We start from the raw sequence: 20,278 nt of genomic DNA, 5'->3' as shown, positions 1-20,278 counted from the left end.
TTAACAACAGCTGATATTCATTTGGCTGAAATGAAATTCAGTTCTGACGTTTCCGATAATCAAGATGAAAATGACACTGGGTGGAAAAAATAAACATCAAAACATATTGAAGGACAAAAGTTCATTTGCTCATATTCAATGGTTGCCTGGATCTGTCATTTTAATTTTCGTTTGGAATATATAGGTTTTCGATGCTAGTCCGAAAATCTTTGCATTTAATCTTAGCGAAGATGATTTTTTCCAACACTGGTCACAACACATTGCATTCCATTTTACGACATTGCACAATCCAGGAGATGCATTTAAGTGGAAATTAGCATTTAGAGCTCGACAGTTATTCTCTAGACAAAAACTGTATTCGACAAAGTTGTTACATATGATAGAGCGCTCATTTTTATGTTACCAAAAATTGGGTGACCAACATTTTCGATGGAATAAAAAAAAACTAACTTTCTTATCTCTATAGATAGAGGTAAACATAGTTTGGCAATGTTGTAGTCCCAGTTATTTAAAACATCTTTGTAGAACAAAGTTTTTTTCTATCTCTTGAAATAACCGACATAGCGCCTTTTTCCTAATTTGCGTTGGGGTCACCATTAAAAAAACTGTTTTTTTGCTCTAACTTCTATATTTAAAATTCTACATACAAACTGTCTTCGAAAGACTTTTAGAAAATACTAATACAAACATTTTGCGATACAGAACTTGTCAATATTTCAATTTCACTCAATATTATTGATATTTCTTCTAAAAAAATACGCTCTCTTCAATTGCTTGCCATCTCTTCTGGGACAAACACAAACAAAGTTTATTGGCGGCATTTGAAATAACAGAGTTCACTCTACATAATATGTGATTTTCAAAACTACATTATTTTTCGTGTTCGAGTAAATTAAAATTGAAATCATGAGTTTTTGGGTGAAAAACCATGAATAACTTTGAGTAGGATTAAGATATTGACAAGTTCTGCACCGCAAAATGTTGGTCTTGATAAGCTCTAAAAGTCGTACGAATATAGTTTTGATGTAGAAATTGAAATATAAAGGTAGTGCAAAAAAACCGCTTCTTCATGGTCACCCTAATGTAACTTAGGAAAAAAGCGTTAAATCGATTATATAGAAAGATAGAACAAAGCTTTGTTATACAGAGTTAATTAAAATAATTGGGGCTACAATATTGTCAAATCATGTCTCTATCTATAAAGATAAGAAAGTTAGATTTTTTATTTCATCGTCAATTTTGGTCACCCTAATTTTGATAACATAAAAATGAGCGCTCCATCATATGTAACAACTTTTTTTTTTTTTAATTCGTTTATTTTTACAGGCTCAGTTACTTAAGTTTAAAGGAGCCGAATTCTTAAATATATTTTTAAAACTATATATATATAGAAACAATTTTCTTACATCTATGGTTAGTAAGGTGGAAAACCGATTACTCGCGGTGTACTCGAGTTTAGAAGGGTGACATATTTTTAGGAGAAGGATGGGATATAAGGAAATTGTAACAATGTTGATGAGCACTCAATTCTTAAATCTTTTCGTATATCTATAGTTTATTTACATTTCAACTTATTCTACTATTTATAGCAAGGGGACGAATAACCCGCAAAGGAAGGAAAGGAGGGTATAAGGATGTAGGGACAATCACACACGAAGATCTATAGCTTTAAGGAAAACATATATATGGGACATGTAATCAAGGTCTAACCGAGCCAACACATCTCTCACCGGCACATTGGGCTGTCTTCCTCGGGCCCGAAGGGAGTTTTTTAAATTCGATCTGGTGACCAGATACACCTCGCACGACCAAACAATGTGCTCGATGTCGTGATAACCTTGGCCACAAACGCAGAGATTGCTGCTGGCAAGATTGAAACGAAAGAGTAGTGCATCTAACGAACAGTGATTGGACATGAGTCGGGAGAAGGTGCGGATAAAGTCCCGACTCAAGTCTAGACTTTTGAACCACGGTTTGAGGCTAACCTTAGGGATAATCGAGTGAAACCACCGGCCCAATTCATCTTCATTCCACTTGCGTTGCCAGTTAGCGATGGTATTTTTGCGAACTAAAGAATAAAATTCATTGAAGGCGATTTGACGCTGATATATATCGCCTTCAATTGCACCTACCTTTGCCAATGAGTCAGCCCTCTCATTACCCGGAATTGAGCAATGTGAAGGGACCCAGACAAAGGTAATGACATAACAGCGTCTGGATAAAGCACTCAAAATTTCTCGTATTCTCTCAAGGAAGTACGGCGAGTGCTTTTCCGGCCTCACTGAACGGATAGCTTCGACAGAGCTAAGACTATCCGTTACAATGTAATAGTGTTCAACAGGTCGTGAGGCGACGCTGTCCAGCGCCCAGTATATCGCTGCCAATTCAGCAATATATACCGAGCAAGGATTCTGAAGACTGTGTGAGGTGCTAAAAAATACGTTGAACACTCCAAATCCTGTGGACTCATTCATAGAGGACCCATCAGTAAAGTATATATTATCACAATTGATACGCCCATACTTTGCATTGAAGATTGTAGGAACGAACCCCAATCTAAGATAATCTGGATTTTCATGGATTTTCTCCTTCATGAACAGATCGAAATGTACAGAGGAATTGATGTAGTCAGGAAAACAAACACGGTTGGGAATATACGAAGAAGGAACAACCTGCATAGAGGTGAATTCATGATATGAATTCATGAATCCAGAATGAAAATTTAGCTCGATCAATTGCTCAAAATTTCCGATCACCAATGGATTCATAAACTTACACCAGATGAGGAACCGAAGAGATAATAAATTGAAGCGATCTTTTAGTGGGAGTACGCCTGCCAAAACCTCGAGACTCATGGTATGCGTTGAGGGCATACATCCCAACGCAATACGGAGACAAAGATACTGAATTCGCTCGAGTTTAATGAGGTGTGTTTTGGCAGCTGATTGAAAACAGAAACTGCCATACTCCATCACTGAGAGAATAGTTGTTCGATACAACATAATAAGATCTTCGGGATGGGCTCCCCACCAGGTGCCGGTAATTGTACGGAGAAAGTTTATTCTTTGTTGACATTTTTTACTCAGATACCTAATATGGCCCCCCCAAGTACATTTGGAGTCGAACCAGACCCCAAGTTACTTGAATGACATAGCATGAGTGATCGGTTTACCCAAAAGTTGAAGCTTTGGTTTTGCTGGTCTATGCTTCCTAGAAAAAACCACCATCTCTGTTTTCTCCGTGGAGAATTCGATCCCTAGCCCAATGGCCCAGGTTGAAAAATTGTTCAAAGTATCTTGTAAGGGTCCTTGCAGGTCGGATTCGTTTGATCCTACGACAGACACCACTCCATCATCTGCAAGTTGTCTTAGGCTGCAATTTTGTGTAAGGCAATTGTCGATGTCGCTTACATAGAAGTAGTACAAAAGGGGGCTTAAACATGAGCCCTGGGGGAGTCCCATGTAAGAGACCCGACTTACTGCCGAATCTCCGTGAGAAAAGTTCAAATGTTTCTCATAAAGCAAGTTATATAACATATTATTCAATAGAGGCGGCAGACCCCGAGAGTGTAGTTTGTCTGACAAAACCTCTATTGAAACAGAATCAAAGGCCCCCTTTATGTCCAAGAATACTGAAGCCATTTGTTTTTTTTCGGCGTAAGCCATTTGAATTTCTGAAGAAAGCAACGCAAGACAATCATTCGTCCCCTTGCCCCTGCGGAACCCATATTGTGTATCTGAGAGTAGGCCATTCGTTTCAACCCATCGATCAAGGCGAAACAAGATCATTTTCTCCAACAATTTCCGTATACAAGACAGCATTGCTATTGGGCGGTACGAATTGAAGTCGGACGCGGGTTTTCCGGGTTTTTGAATAGCTATAACTCGTACTTGTCTCCAATCATCTGGAACAATATTATGCTCCAGAAACCGATTGAATAAGTTCAACAAGCGATGTTTCGCCACATCAGGGAGATTTTTCAGCAAGTTGAACTTAATTTTATCCGATCCCGAAGCAGAATTGTTACATGAAAGGAGAGCAAGAGAGAATTCTACCATCGAAAACTCGGAATCAAGATCGCACCTATCTTGTGGTATATCTCGAACAATTTTTTGCACAGGAGCGGAATCAGGACAAACCTTCCGTGCAAAATTCAAAATCCATCGATGTGAATATTCTTCGCTTTCATTCGTTGAAGAGCGATTTCTCATGTTTCGAGCCACTTTCCATATTTTTTTCATTGACGTTTCTCGTGACAAACCTCCCACGAAATTTCGCCAATAAGCACGTTTTTTCCCTTTGATCAAGTTTTTAAATTGATTTTCAAGGTCCAAATACGTCTGAAAATTTTCAGGGGTTCCACGTTTCCGAAAAGCTTTAAATGCATTCGATTTTTCTACATAAAGCTTGGAACATATGCTATCCCACCATAGATTGGGAGGCCTTCGACGAATAGTGGAACCTGGGATGGGTTTCGTTTGAGCGCGAACCGCGCTGTCATAGATCAAACGAGAAAGGAAGTTATACTCCTCCAATGGAGGTAAACCATCTCTGGAATTGATGGCTAGAGCAATCGCGTCCGTATATTTTTTCCAGTCAATGTGTCTTGTGAGGTCATATGCCATGTTTATAGATTCAGAAGAATTCGACCCAATGGTGATGGAAATTTTGATTGGCAAGTGATCACTACCGTTGGGGTCCTGGATTACATTCCACTTGCAATCTAACGATAGTGAATTCGAGCAAAGCGAGAGGTCAAGAGCACTTGGTTTAGCAGGAGGTTTAGGAACACGTGTTGTTTCCCCAGTATTCAAAACGGTCATATTGAAGCTGTTACAAAGGTCATATATCAACGATGAACGATTGTCGTCGTACTGTTCCCCCCAGGCAGTTCCGTGAGAGTTGAAGTCTCCCAAGATCAATCGTGGCTCAGGAAGAAGTGAGCACATGTCAACAAGTTGCTTGCGGCTAACCGCAGCTCTCGGAGGCCAATACAAGCTGACAATACAGAGGTCTTTTCCTCTGATGTTTGCATGACAAGCAACAGCTTCAATCCCTCCAATAGGTGGAAGGTCAATGGTCAATGGAAGGTCAAAAAATGAGTGGCACTTATTGATCCCCAATAACACCCCTCCGTATCTGTCATCACGGTCCAAGCGTATAATATTGAAATCATGGAAAGAGAGATCATCTCGCGAAGAAAGCCAAGTTTCGGACAGAGCAAAAAACATCACAATTGAACTTATGAATTAAAAATTTGAATGTATCCAATTTAGGGATAAGACTACGACAATTCCACTGTAAAACAGTGATATCTCCGACCTCTCTATTTGAATTAGACATCAAGAGAGATAATCATTGCAAGGAGGGGCCATGTTTGCATCAATTGTTGCAAAATTGTCTTTAATACTGGAAGCATTGAGATGACAATGGTTCTGATGGAGTCGGAAACATTAAAACACTTGAAGATTTGATCCAAAAGGTCAGACAACTTTATAAATCCCGATTGGGAAGTTGAGCTGGACGGAAAAACAGGGACAGTTGGGGTTTTTGATGTCCCCTCGAGTGCTGGGTCGTTCGAAGGTGAACTATTCCCACGGAAGCCAGGAGGAACCTGATTCTGCTTGTCCGCTGCACTCGATTTTTTAGGCAAGCTAACTGGGGGTATCACCGGGGGGACTTGTTCTTGAACTTTGGGAGTGGTCACATTTTTGCGCCGGGGATTCCCTTTGAAAATAAACGGTGTGCCCCCGCTAGCTGTGTCCGCTTCCATTTCATCAACTGGCAACGTGGAAAAGATATTGTGTGTTGAGATTGGTTGTTCTTGTTGTTGGGCCAGTGGAGAAGCGCCCTTTAAAATTTCCGCAAAAGTGCGCTTCGAGCGTTCCTTTAAAGAGCGCTTCTGTTGCTCCCAGCGACTCTTGTAAGTTGCACAAGCTGAGAGCGCGTGTGGGGATCCTCCGCAATATGGACACTTATGCTCAGTCGCACTGCAGGATATCCCCTCATGTTGCTCTCCGCAAGTGGCACAGCGCTCCTTGTTGGCACAATAATCCGAAGTGTGACCAACTGACTTGCATTTGTTGCAAGTCATGGGCTTTGGCACGAAGAGTCGCACAGGTAGTCTCAATTTGTCCACCATAACGTAGTCAGGGAGGGCGGCACCAGCAAAGGTGACTCGAAACGAGTCTGACGGCGTAAATTTAGTTTGGTCCCCATCATGGGAGAGTTTCCCGAGTTGGCGACAGTCCAAGATCTTTACTTCCATTGAGGGAAGCTTCTTGAACTTGCCTTTTCCTTCTTTTTTTATTTGTTCGCTCGTCAGACCCGTTTCAGTTATCACCCCCTCAATTTCTACGTTATGGGAGGGTATAAATGTTCTATATTCGAGAGTGAAGTGTTGGTCAGCAACAATCTCGTTTGCGTGTTTCCGTTCATTCACGACAACCCGCAATTTGTTCGGTCTAACCCTGCGAATTTCAGATACAGAAGTGTATCTGGCCAGATCTTTCATGATCTGAATCACGTTAAGGCTTTTTCCTTTTGGTTTTGGCCGGAGGAAAACAACCCACGGGCCAGTTCCAGGTGCATCTTCTGGATAAACTCTGACACGTGGAGCGGAGACAACAGAGGGAGAAGACGAGGACGAGGATTGGGTTGGATCGGAAACATCAGAAGGGGGAAGCGAAATCGATGATGTGAGAGGGGGAGTGGAAGTAACAGTGGGTTCAGAAGGGAGGCTTGCTATTTTCTTAGAGGGGGGCTTGGAAGGATGAGCAGATTCGTCCTCAGAAGAATTATCTTCTTTTTGAGGGACTCGTTTATGTTTTTTCCCAGATCTTGAATGGGATTCATTATTGGAGATCTCCATCTCTGGAGATCCTCCACTATTCTCCATTTTACAAAAATTTTTGTCTTATTCCTAATCTATTATTGATTTTAACAATAATCTCAAAAAAAAAAATAACAAAACAAACAAACAAAAAATTATGATGATAATATTAAGCAATGAACATATGAGTTGAACAATAATATTAATATTAAATATGTGTACCTTAATATAAAAGTTGTTCCGATACTGCGCTCTACTGCCCTAACCAGGGAGAGACAGAGGCTACGCGCTATGGATCAACACAATAGCGCAAGAATAGCTCACACGGTCACGTGATGATAATTCCCGTTAACGACAGCCACACGATGGCGATCCCGTTATGCCAATGTTCAACAGCCGCCAAGGGCTGCAAGCTGCAAGAGCGCTGCTTCCTTTGTTCCACTTCACAAAAGGTCAATTCGAAAGCGGACAGCAATGACCTTCACTCGTACACTATACCAATCGCACAATAGTAAAAGTGGCAACGCACAATAACGACACTGAACTTTACTCGTCAAGAGTTGGATAGCCCTGTAACAACTTTGTCGAAGACAGTTTTTGTCTAAAGAATAAATATCTCCCACAAAGTTTTTAACTAAGTTGCATTAGGGTAACCATGAAAAAATCGGTTATTTTACTCTAACTTTTTTATTTAAAATTCTACTTAAAAATGGTGTTCGTACGACTTTTGAAGCTTATCAATACCAACATTTTTCGATGCAGAATTCATCAATATATTAATCCTGCTCAAAGTTTTTGATGGGTTTTCACCAAAAAACTCATGATTTCAATTTTAATCTACTCGAATACAAAAAATAACATATCTTTGAAAATCACATATTGTATAGAGGAAAATTTGTTCTTTCAAATTCCGTCAACAAACATTTTTTATGTTTGCCCCAGAGTGAATGGCAAGCAATTGAAGAGAGCGTATTTTTTGGGAAGAAATATCGACAACTTTGAGTTTTAATTGAGATATTGACAAGTTCTGCATCGCAAAATGTTTGTATCAGTATGTTTTGAAAGTCTTTGGAAGACAGTTTGTTTGTAGAATTTGAAATATAAAAGTTAGAGCAGAAAAACAGTTTTTTTTTAATGGTGACCCCAACGCAAATGAAGATAAAGGTGCTATATCGGTTATTTTCAGGGATAGAAAAAACTTTGTTCTACAAAGATGGTTTAGATAACTGTAACTACAACATTGTCGAACTATGTTTACCTCTATCTATAGAGATAAGAAAGTTAGATTTTTTATTTCATCGAAAATGTTGGTCACCCTATTTTTGGCAACATGAAAATGAGCGCTCTATCATCTGTAACAACTTTGTCGAATACAGTTTTTGTCTAGAGAATAACTGTCGAGCTCTAAATACTAATTACCACTTAAATGCATCCCCTGGACCATTGTGCATTGGTTCAACGGTAAGAAGCAAACTGGGGAATGATTATTCTCAGTAGTAAATCTGACAAATAATCTCATGCAATCGGCAGGCAGAACGCCTCTGCGATTTTAATGGCTTCTCAAACGAGAAGTTGCGTTCAAATAAATAGTGGGAACCAAAGAGAAACCGGATCTGTTTTGGCAAGTTAATCGTCTATCGAACGTTAGGACTAGCCACAATGGCGCCCACAATCCGTCGAATGGGGATATCCGAATAGTACAATCCAGGTCAATGGATGATTGATGGATAACAATGCGAAACTGCGGTAGCCCAGACAATACTCGCACAAGTAACAGATATGTGACTGCGGAAAGCTGAAACCGGTTTTCAGATTGTCCCACTGGGGAAGGAAATGAAACAAAAGCTGTAATTTGTTTGAATCACTGAGGCAGTGCCAAAAATGCTAATTATGCGGTGGTTGGCATGCGTGTAAAACATGCCATTTGTTTGTTTCGGTTGGGAGCAAATACTAACGAAACGAATGTATAGGAACACTAGAAAAACAATCCGCAACATTGTCATCAATGTCATTTTTTATATGGAGCGGATATGCGATACAGATGAAAACCAACGTTCCAATTCGCAATATTGTTAGCTTCTTTATCTTGAGTTCTTTTGCGCGCTGAACGTATTAAACTGACTTCAAAGAAAGTTGAGAGTAAGTAAGGCTCAGACGAACCAAAAACTTGTAAACCAGCTTGTCTCGACTGGAACCCAGAATGCGGGAGAAGTGTCTTGTGGGCATCCATCAATCAAGACGACGGTAGAAGTTGGGGGAGAAATCTCTCGAAAGAAATTCGCCTCGAGAAATTCAAGATTTAACAACGTAAAGTGGCTCGGTGTAGGCAACAAGGGATGCGTCGTGTTTTAAATAGAACAGCAATAATTCGTTCTCACGGATGTCGGACGCGAGACATTGCAAACATAATAAAACTGTCACTCCCACAGCGGAATATTATGTGCTGATTCGTCGCTCTGTACAGAACAGATGTTTACTTCTGCAAAACGTTTTTATTTGCTCTTTCGGATGTCGTTCACGTTTTCGCGAGCAGAGGACGCACTCAATGTCGAATGGAGTTTGGTGGAGAGACTAATTGAGAGATTCGTTAATTCGTTTTGTGCAAAAATCATAACAGAATCGTCCGAATGTCACGAGAGGCCATGATGTCATCACGAAAGCTGTTATATTTTCATGCAATTGATACTTTTGATGCTTACAGAAACCCTCGTTCCTATTGGCATAAAATGGGACAGTCGATTTTCACAATATCTTGTGCAATCTCTTACCTAGTTTAACCAAAACTAATCCCAAAATGCATATACGACCCATCAAAACCACTCAAAGTGAAATGTTTGAGATTCACCCATTAGGAATTTGTTTGTGGTATCACCTACACCACAGAACTTTAGATTATATTTCTATATAACAAAAAACGCGGATTTGACTTCATTTTTTTCCGATTCATACTTCGAAGATGTTTGCCTGCCTGCAGCTGTCTGTAGCCCGGTAAAAGTATCACAATGGGTGAATGAATGTCACTCATAGCGATAGAATAAAAGTGTCACCCACCTCACAACATCAGTATAGAAAAGTAGTAAGGTCAACCCATTAGTCGTGGTACTGAAAGGAGCACGAGACCTTTTAGCAGTGCTCGATAATTGAGCATTGGTTACGACGAGGCGTAGCTATTTTCAACGCCATTAATATTATGTAATTAAAGAAGCTATATTTAGGGCTACGAGTTTGCTTTGGATGAAAGGTGGCCTGGTTAATTATTCCCGATAATTTGATGTTTAGTTGCTTTCATGGGGGTTTATGGTGATAGTTGTCTAGAACACGAAAGCAATAGTAAATGATTATCGATTTTATGATTGAAGCAGAGGGAGGGGGAATTGATCCTGATTTGATCAGAAAGCACCCTTAATCGATTGTGTGATTGATTTCTCTGAAAGTTTTGTTGTTCTTTTTTGGTAATTCTATTTTTATGAAGTAGTAATTCAGATTAGCAACAGCGATTTCAATGCCGAATCACACGCTTCACTATAAACTGTACAGCAAGTTCAAATATACGTGTATATCAATACGAGCTTCAAATATTCTCCTTATGGAAAAGTCATCGGATTGGATGTCAACTGGCGCCGACTTTTCCAACGAGTAATGATTAGTAATAGTGATGCTTCTTATTGTTTTACTCTCATTTACTTTTGGGGGATCAAAGGATGATAGCTAGCTAATTGTGCTAGCTCAAGTCATCTGTAATCAGCTCTTTTTTTTACCAACACATTGCATAGATCATTTGTTGGAAACAAAGTTGAAAAAATCTATGGAAAATCATATTTTGTGAAAAAATATAGTATAATAAATCCTTGGTGGACATGCATCCTAAGATAAAGCTTTGACGATTAAGCCAAAGTCGAAGGAATAACTTCAGGAAGAATTTTCCTCAGGCGTCGTGCACAAATTACGTAACGCTAAAAATCCGGATTTTGGACCTCCTCCCCCTCTACGTAAAGCAATTTCCTATCTCTAATACACAGAAAGTAACGCAACCTCGACCCCCCTCCCACCCCCTTATCGCGTTACGTAATTTGAGCACGACGCCTTAGTGAATTTGATACACAATTTATGATCTAATTATAATAGTTATTTAGGGTTTCCGTTGAGCGTAAAGTTTTTGGAGTTCAATTAGATATAGCGAGTCCAATTGGATTTTTTTTGTATTTGCAAATCAAATACATATACGGAAGGCGAACCAGTAACTTCCAAAATTTTTTTCGACTCTGATATTCGAATGCAAGAAAGCTATTTCAATTATTAAGTATTCCAAAAATTCCATTGGACGATTTATTTTCTCAAAAAAAAACAGTTTTGAACAATAACTTTTTATAGCCTTCGAAAATGACATCATTCGACAGCCCACCTCTTGTTTGTGTAAATATTGCACTGTATCAAACATTTGTATTAACAAAAAAGTAAATAACTCAATTCACGGTGACATTTGCACCTACCTCTGAAGTGCATTTTTGTATCGCTACTGGAAATCTGTTGAGCAGCTCTTCCGCCACAAATTGCTTCATCGAATCGAAAAATGTAAGAGAACGCTTAACGAAACTTTGCGTAAATTTCAACTTGACCTTCTCGTTAACGTTAACTGTATACATGGATTTTTAATTAGTTTCAATGGCTGGCGCTGGGGAGAAATCACGAGACTGACAATCAAGCTGTACTTCTATCTTGTCGGTGGAGGGTTGCGTAGAACTTTGGCAAACTGTAATTCGCAACAAGGAGGTCGAGCGGAAAGCAAAAGTTTGAAACGAGTTTGCAAGCGGGCAAATACCATGCTGCTCCATGGTGAGTGATCGACAGGGCGTCTCCTTGAAAATTGATTAAATGCAATCTTCCCTTGCATTAAGCTGGCATGTATTTACAGAATGTGCTTTCCACAGTTATGTTTCTCGTTCTGATGTGTGGAACAGATTCACGTGGATTACTTGCTATCATCATATGTTTCGAGAGTACTCCTGATTGAGCAATCATAGCTTTGAATCGAGGTTCTATTCAGCGAACGAGGGATTCGTAAACCTGCCTTTTCCGAAAAAGCAACATTCATGAATTGAGACCGATTTACGTGGTTTCAGCCGGCAGAAAGAAAAGACCTTCAACACATTTTCAGTAATTTCCTTCCCCGAAACATTTCTCATCGGGAAGCCGATTTTCCCTGAACCAACCGCAAAATGTTGGGATCAAACAAGACCCGCTTTCGGTTCCCGCTAATCTCAACTCAGGCTGAGCATCGTCATATTTTCCAATCGGTAAATAGCACCCCGACAAAGCTCTTGATTTACTGGCGGATTTACCTGTGTTCCTCGGGAACATCATAATCGAGAAGATTCCTTCTTCTCGCCGGGCTAGTAACATTTTTCGATGAAGGCTGGAAAACAGCAAAGTTAATTATATGTGCGTAGGATCACTGGTTGGTATCGATTTTCTGCCGGTGGGTGGCATTGGGATTGAAAAAAACGTGAACGAGGAGAAGCGCACATCGGAACATTAATGTTGCCTTTGAATGCGAACGCTGATTGATCAGGCTGCGATTATTCGCTTTGATTACAGCAATTGAGTTTATTTAATTCGATTTCTAGAACTACCAGCCTGCCGACAAACGGAGCGTTTCATTGGTTGAGAATTATGTAGTTTCGAATAAGCGATGTGTTTCCACGAATGGATTGTAGGAGCCCCCATTTCAGCGCAGCAATAATCTAGACAATCTTCACCAATGTTATTAACGGGTTACTTGTAGTTAAATTTTCCTGGAATTAAGGTCGGGTGAACACTAGCGAATACTGCGTATCACATTCGTAACAAAATGTGCCTTCGTTGTATCGCTAGACTTTGTTGCTATTATTCACTGCTATCCATCAAGGAATATGCTCCTTTCCTACATGTAGAGTGGCGATACACGTGAGCTTTTGCTACTTCTTTTTTACAATTTGTGGTATACAGATAGATGTGATATCTCACACCTATTTCACCAGCTCATTCCAGATGTATCTTGGATTTGATAATGCTAGAGAATTATACCATCAGGGCAGATTAAAGAAAAGAAGAGTGTCCAACTCCATGAAACTAATTAATTTTTTTGGATATTGGAGCAATAAATTTAAGCCTTTTGCACATAAGTCGGCTCGAAAACTGTCATTCGAAAATAACTTTACAAATGCAGATACAAAAAGAAATTTCTATCGATGTAGATAAAAAACCGTAGTTTTTTTCGCATAACAAACAATTTAACGAAGACCCTGACTGAGTAAACATATAAAATTGCCCCAAACTAATCACCAGCTCTACGGAAAATATTGTATAGGGTACCAAAAAAGAAATTTTGGTAATTTTTTGGTGCGTATATGGTGAAAAACTTACGTTTTCGTTGATTTTTTTTCATGCAATATCTTTGAAATGAAACTGTGAAATATCGCAAAACAAAAATCCATCAAAAAAATGTTTTTTTTGTATTTTTCAATCCTATTGTTTTTATACATTTTGAGGCTAAGTATTGCTCTACTTATTTATTCGAATATGTTCGTACATGCTTTTTGATATTCGGATATTCTTTTAGAACAAAAGATGTATTTATTTATCTATTTTTGTATTTTGAAATTTTTAGATTAAGTACTGCCTTATTTTTTGTTCATTTGTATTCGTGCGAGTTTCGAGTTTTCAATATACGTGAATAATTTTATGAAATTTAGAGCATTTCGTGGAACACAAAATATAATTTTTTTACAATCTGTTTTTTTTATTTTCCTGAAATTGATTTAAAAAAATTAAGAAAAGTGTTTCAAAATTCCCAAAATTAAAATTAAGAAAAAAATCCATTGGAATATTTTGACGATATGTCATATGACGATACGTTGAATGAGAATGGAAAACAAAAAGTACATTCAAAAAATTACCTAAGTTTTTCATGTGGTACCTTGTTTTTCTTGGAGCTGGCGATTAGTTTGGAACTCTTTTTTGTGCTTGTCCAACTAGACCATTTCAATCCACGAGTACAGCAAAATCATCGATTATCGATTAAATCGATTGAAAAATATTTTATTTTTAATGTTTGTTTGGGCATAATTATATATTAAAAATATAAAACAAATCTATAATGTAGATTTAATAAAAATCATATAAAGAACATAACATTACAACTTAATGTTTATTTTTAGGTAAAACATTCAAAAGAAATAGTTTTTTACGGTTTTAGAGCCATAGAGAATTGAAGTTTTTTTATAGCACATTTTTTCGTTTATGTGATATATTTTTGTTTATCTCGTATGTAGTTTTTACCGAATCTATATGCCCTTTGTAAATGTAGATTTGAGCCAGTTGGTCGATAATGGATCCTTTTGCAACAAAAAGGCGTTTGAACGAACTTCTATGGAATAATTGTAATCTTCTTACCGAATGTCTATTTTGAAATTTAAAAAAATAAATTTTGTGGTTTTTTGAGTATGGAGACCAAAGAGATCATAGTTTTTATATTTTCCATGTGATTTTTAAGAAAGCTGATATTTTTGTTCGAAAGTTGAAATGGATTTTAATGTAATAAAACGCACTCCTATATCTTCTCCTATCTATATAAATAAAAATGGATCGCCGAATGTGTTGATAAGAGCAAAACTCGAAGAAAGAATTATCCGATTTAGGGTTATCTTCATTCTATTATAGTTTGTGTATCAAACATTTATTCGATATAACGGAGACACCCCTGTTATTTGCAAGTGATGGAAAAATCTTGAACGAGAATTGTGTCTGAAAATAATCTGATATTATAATGACGAGTTTTAATAGAAGTCCTAGGAAATTTATATTAAAAGTAAATTGAAAAGGGTCAATGAACAGTTCTACGATTGGACTCATGATAGTAAGTGTGAAAACGTGAATGTTTGGAGGTATTGATAACAAAAAATTAATTTTGGAAAGGACGAAGTTTGCCGGGTCAGCTAGTATTTGATAAAACAAATGACCCAATATTTAGCAAAATTAATAACTAAATCAAATCTAAATAACAACAACGTCTACTCAAGATGTTGATATAGTATGGTCGCTGCTAAGTCAGATCGAACCATGTGATATTTTTATGATTTCGAGGAAAAAAATTCGATACGTTATTCCCGCTGCACGCCTGATTTTTCAATTCTTATAAATGCGGTATGTAGCTTACGAAATGCTTGACCAAATGGTCGGGGTTCTGCAAAAACGAAACAAGCGCCATTTCTTTTCAAGATTGAGTTTCTTACACCTCTGGATGCCGAAAATAATAATCTATCAACTGTAAAATGACCATGTCATTCGGACTATTGACAACAGTTCCAAAACAAAAATTCTGTGTAGCAGACTGTAAAAAAACGAAATTGCATTCAACCAAAGCGAACCATGAACCCACAACACGGCATCGAACGATAGTGATCATTTTCTTTAAGAAGACAGATCCAAATCTTCAACAAATTTTACTGTTTCGAACAGCTCTTGGGATCAGATTTCATCGGGATCTGGTAAGTAAGACAGCCAAAGGGCTGCCATGAAGTGTAGAAACGTGTTAAGAGGCTCGTCTTCATTTTTCAAAATTGCGTTCAACCATAACGAACCAAGTGTAATGCGTTCTTCAATCAGATATTAAGATATTAAGATATTATTTTGTCAAAAACAGCAGAAGCGAGTCATTACCAATCATGAAATTAGTCCAGAGCCGTTACAAAAAACTAATGTGTTATGTAATGATATTATGTTAATAGTTAGCATGTACTTGGTTCGCTCTGGCTGCACAGAGAACGAAGTTTAGCGTATCGAGCAGCGACGAAATTTTTTTTTCATTTTCATAAAGGTTCTGAATCAGAAATTGACGAAGATGTGTGCTTAGTAGCATGCTTACAGCATGAAAAGGAATATTATGTTAGATATACTGTTTGTAACATGTGAGCGATAAAATGATCGATTTGATCAGACACAGTAAATTAGTGGGAGCCCAAACTTCAAATTGAAAAATCTCAAAATAGTGTTTTTGGCGCTTGGTTTGTTTTGGCAGAACCCCGACCAAATGTAATCAAGTCGAAATTTTTAATGTTGTGACTTGGTCCCCTCTGTCTTGACACTAACCGTATGTGAAAAGTCTCAGCTTCCGAAAAAAAACATGTGGAAGCTAGGTTCTGAATGGTCGCGACAATTCAAAAACTAAAAAAACGTTTTTTTTTAAATTGTCGCCTAGAAGTCGGCATAAGTATTTAGTTTGATATTTCTCCTAAGAGGATCAGAAAACGACTGAGTGGTTCTGGTTCGAAATCAGAAAGCAGATCACGTTTTTATGAAATAAAGTTAACGTTAATACTACACGGGCTGAAGAATCTCGGGATTTTTAACAGATGGCGCCACTAAAATTGAACAATATTCGTTTCGAGAGGTTCATATGTCACTAGCTTATGTGTGAACGTTCATGACAAAAACATTGTTTTTTTGATGGGAAAAACTCCTGAACAATCAATCCAGTGGTTGACGAAATGTTATTCCACTTCTGCTCCTCCGAGAACAACAGTTTATCGGTGGTTTGGTGGATTTAAAATGAGCCGTACAAGCACCACAGATGCACCTCGCTCTGGAAGGCCAAAAGAGACTACGAATCCGGAAATCGTAAAGCAAGTGCATCGACTCGTTTCGAACGATCGTAAAGTGTAGTTAAGCGAGTTAGCTGAGGCCGTAGGGATTTCAAAAGAACATTACCTCGTTTGATTATTTTTCGGATTGCTTTCGGATTGTATTGCATTTATATTTCTGTTGATTTTCATGGAATTCAAGATGACCTATTTGCCAGGTAGGTGCGTTTCACACAAGTCTTCTTAGATATATAAATTTTGTCGCAAAAGTTTCATCTGGGCTACCGAGCGACGATTTCTTTTATTTTTTTCTCTATTAAGGCGAAATTCCATCGATTCAACATGCTACATGCTACAAGTCAATGGTTCTTGCTTATTGGTTTTTTTACGACACAAATTACACCGTTTCGCTCTGTTATCCTGCTGACAAGCAAGTGAAAAATTGGAAAGGAATAGGGTAGATCCTCTCGGACGTCAAGTTGTCAAATTGAAGAATAGGACATTGAAATCACGGTCACAAGGCCACATTCGACGGTGCTCTGCCGTCTTTCATTGGCGTTTCCATTTTATACCGGAACAAGCACATCTTCAGTGTACCGGAATTGTGTTCGATGTTCGATTGGCGTAATCGTGTGTAATTTGAAGGCAGCGCAAACTTTTCATATTCTGAAATCGATCTGGTTAAACTGTTACAGCTCATTAAAAGTTTTCTCTTGTTCTGATGGAAGATTATTTTCGATTCTGCTTTAGCTCCACTTGTTCGCGCTTCTCGATTGATGTTTTCCATAGAAGCAATATTTTCTAATAAACAAGTATTTCACTTCATTCCGTTGTTGAATCTGAAAATACTGACTTTTCACACGGCGCCTTCCACTGCGCTGTTTCACGGTTACACTTCTCACTCTTCAATTCGACCGAGAACTTTGCTTATCAACTCATATACAGAAGTGCATGAATTTCGTGTTCGCGAGCAAGGTGTGAAACAAAAATCATATGTGTTCACATCAGCCGAGCGTTATTTTTACTCTTGCTGAAAATACCAACTGTTCGCGGCCGCACAGAAGGGGTACTCGCGTTCCGTGCGGTGTTCCGCAGTGTATTGCTCCGACTGGTGATTACGTGATTGGGTTGTAGAAAGTGAAAACGAGACGAGACGAGGATAGAAAACGACTGAGCAAACAAGCTGCTGATTTTCTTTTTTATTATTTATATTTTGACAAACGACAAAACAGCAGCATGCTTTTTGTCAACTATCAACAGGCCATACAATGCACAGCCGAGCTCGAGAACTGGGTAACGACTGAGTAGCTTATGAACACACTCGCGAAATGCTCGCTTCAATCGTCTCTCGAAATACTTTACCGAGAAGGTATTGTGGTTGAGCAAGTCGTGGGTTACCACATAAGCAAAGTTCGGTTGAGAACGACGAGTTGTATTTTGTTATTGCAAACATATTGTTTTATTAGAAACTGTACAACACATACGTTTACCGACAAAAAGTAACAGGGTACGCCATCCTAAACTGGATAAAAGAGTTATTGAATAACACTTAGGGGCGGTCCACAAACCGTGATTATACATATTAAGATTAATTTATTATTTTGAAATATTTTCTCTTCTAAGCATCAATTGCAGACTGCAGAAAACTAGGTTAGGTAGTACATGGTGGCTACAATGAACCTAGTCAGTACAAAATATCTGCAATATCATCATGATTGATGATTCCATCCGCCAATAGTTTTTTTCTGTACAACTTCGTAAATCGTGGGAAACATGGGTTGTCCGGAGAACTCGTGCCGATTTTAAGGAATCAAAAGCAGCATTTTTATAGACATGCATTTCCTCGATGCATATACGAGGTATGGCTATTAAATAACAAGTGTGCGTGCCTGAAGCGCGCCCAAGAGGGGTGGGGGAAAAAAACGAATAGTGCGTTCGGTAGCTTGAAGTATCTGCTATACACGTACGAAAACACGTTTTTGTCACTATAGTAGTTTGCGAGCAGCAGTGGTTTGAATGGAACGTGGTTTGTAGTGCGCGTCGGAAATCATTTGTGACGAAAAACACGAACAACATCGCACCTGCCCATAACGCGCTGTCGGTGAAGCAATTTTTAGCCGATAAGGGTATTCCAGTGCTCGAACATGGCCCGTACTCGTCAGATCTAGCCCCATGCGACTTTTTTCTATTCCCCAAGATCGAATCCGTGTTGAAAGTTACCGATTTCAGTCCGTAGAAGAGGCGAAGGGAAAAGCGACGCGGCTTTTGAACGCCATCACAAAAAAAGAGTTTCAGCACTGCTTCGAACAATGGAAAAAAACGTATGGGAAGGTGTGTGAGGAGCCAAGGGGAGTATATTGAAGGGGAGCATATCGTTGTGCAATTCCAAATGAAATCGTCCAAAAAATGCAGATTTTAAAAACATGTATTTTTGATTCGAATGAAAGTTTGTATTCCGTTTGGGTTGGAGGAAATATGAGTTTTCCACAGCAATTGGGAATTTTTCGACTCAAGCTTAACTTTTGAAAAGGGCGTATCGATTTTAGTAGGAGAAATCTTTGATAATTTATATATATATAAAACTATTAGTCGTACCGGAATAGTGTCTTAGAAAGAGTTATAGCGTATTGATGTCTAAACATGAAAAATATACATTGAGAAAAAAATAGTACTCTTTTTTTTTATTTACAAAAACAAACTTTAATTTGCAATATCCAAAATACATATTTTTAATTTTTTTTATTCATATAAAATAGAAGTCATGTAGAAAATTTAAAAAATGGGTCCAAGATGATAAAACTATTTTTGACGAACTTTGTGGAACATCGAATTTTGATGAATTTCCGAAACTTCGAATTTTTGTATGTTAACAATCATTTTCAGCCACAAATTATGATTTCTGATGTGATTTAAAACAAAAAAAGCTCATTATAAACCTCCTTCTAAATGTAGCCATTCTCGAGATATTTAATAAAAATATTTTTAATTTATTGTCTTTTTCATAGTAAATATTCCCTTTTAATATATTTGTCGTGTTGTACCGTCATGTTCATGAAATTCTATGAATTTGCATATAATTTCCAACAACTATTCCAAATACATCATTATGGTAAAAATATATGTTTAGGAGTTACGTTGAAAAACATTTGAAGACATGTGGGTTAACACAAAACGTAGCGATATTAAAAAATCTTCTTTTATCTTAATACAACCTTTTAACATATTATTCGTGTTGCACAATCAAAACACGAACAGTAGAATTGAAATCCCAACAACAAATACACCTTGTTGATTCAACCGGACGTTACAAATATATTTAACTTGTTTATGTTGTGCCTAGATTATACCTGAAGTCAGGTATCTCTAAGCTACCTCTGTATAGATATATGAAGTCAGTTATCTTTAAGCTACCTCTGTAGAGGTATATAAAGTCAGGTACCTTTAAGGTACCTATAATCTATAATGTATATAAAGTTACTCATATTCAAACATCGTTTATCTGTCGAACAATCTTCCATAAAGAGTGAATAACAGTATACCACAATGGACTACAAAATTTGTTTTTTCCTGTTGTAGACCGTTTACGAAAAACGGTAAGAAATGTTCATCTTCATAAATGTTCATAAAAATTTGCGGATCATGCTGTTTATCTGTATACTCTTCCAAACCAAAGCAGTGTAATACTGAGGAGCAGATAACTACAGCAGTAGGAGATACTTTAGAAGAAGTACTATCAATAGTTTCAGTCGTTTCAGCATCTTCGCAAGATTCCCAAAACAGAAATATACCAGAGTATTCCGAGCGTACAACATTGAGCTATTCAACAAGG

General features: G+C 37.9%; 1 protein-coding gene across 3 annotated transcripts in view; it reads right to left on the bottom strand.

Annotated features, from left to right (window-relative positions):
• LOC129765118 (snake venom 5'-nucleotidase) overlaps positions 1-20,278 on the bottom strand; it is a 106,428-nt gene that overhangs the window by 37,631 nt on the left and 48,519 nt on the right. Inside the window, exon 1 of one of the 3 annotated variants that reach the window (XM_055765003.1) lies at positions 17,303-17,325. The exons of the other annotated variants lie outside the window; for them this stretch is intronic. The gene's annotated coding sequence lies outside the window, so the exon portion shown is untranslated. Of the gene's footprint in view, positions 1-17,302; positions 17,326-20,278 lie in introns of those variants that run through there. 3 annotated transcript variants of the gene reach the window in all.

The sequence above is a fragment of the Toxorhynchites rutilus genome, chromosome 2 (genome assembly GCF_029784135.1).
Source record: "Toxorhynchites rutilus septentrionalis strain SRP chromosome 2, ASM2978413v1, whole genome shotgun sequence".
Taxonomy (NCBI): Eukaryota; Metazoa; Arthropoda; class Insecta; order Diptera; family Culicidae; genus Toxorhynchites; species Toxorhynchites rutilus.
This window is presented reverse-complemented; position numbering and strand designations above follow the sequence as displayed.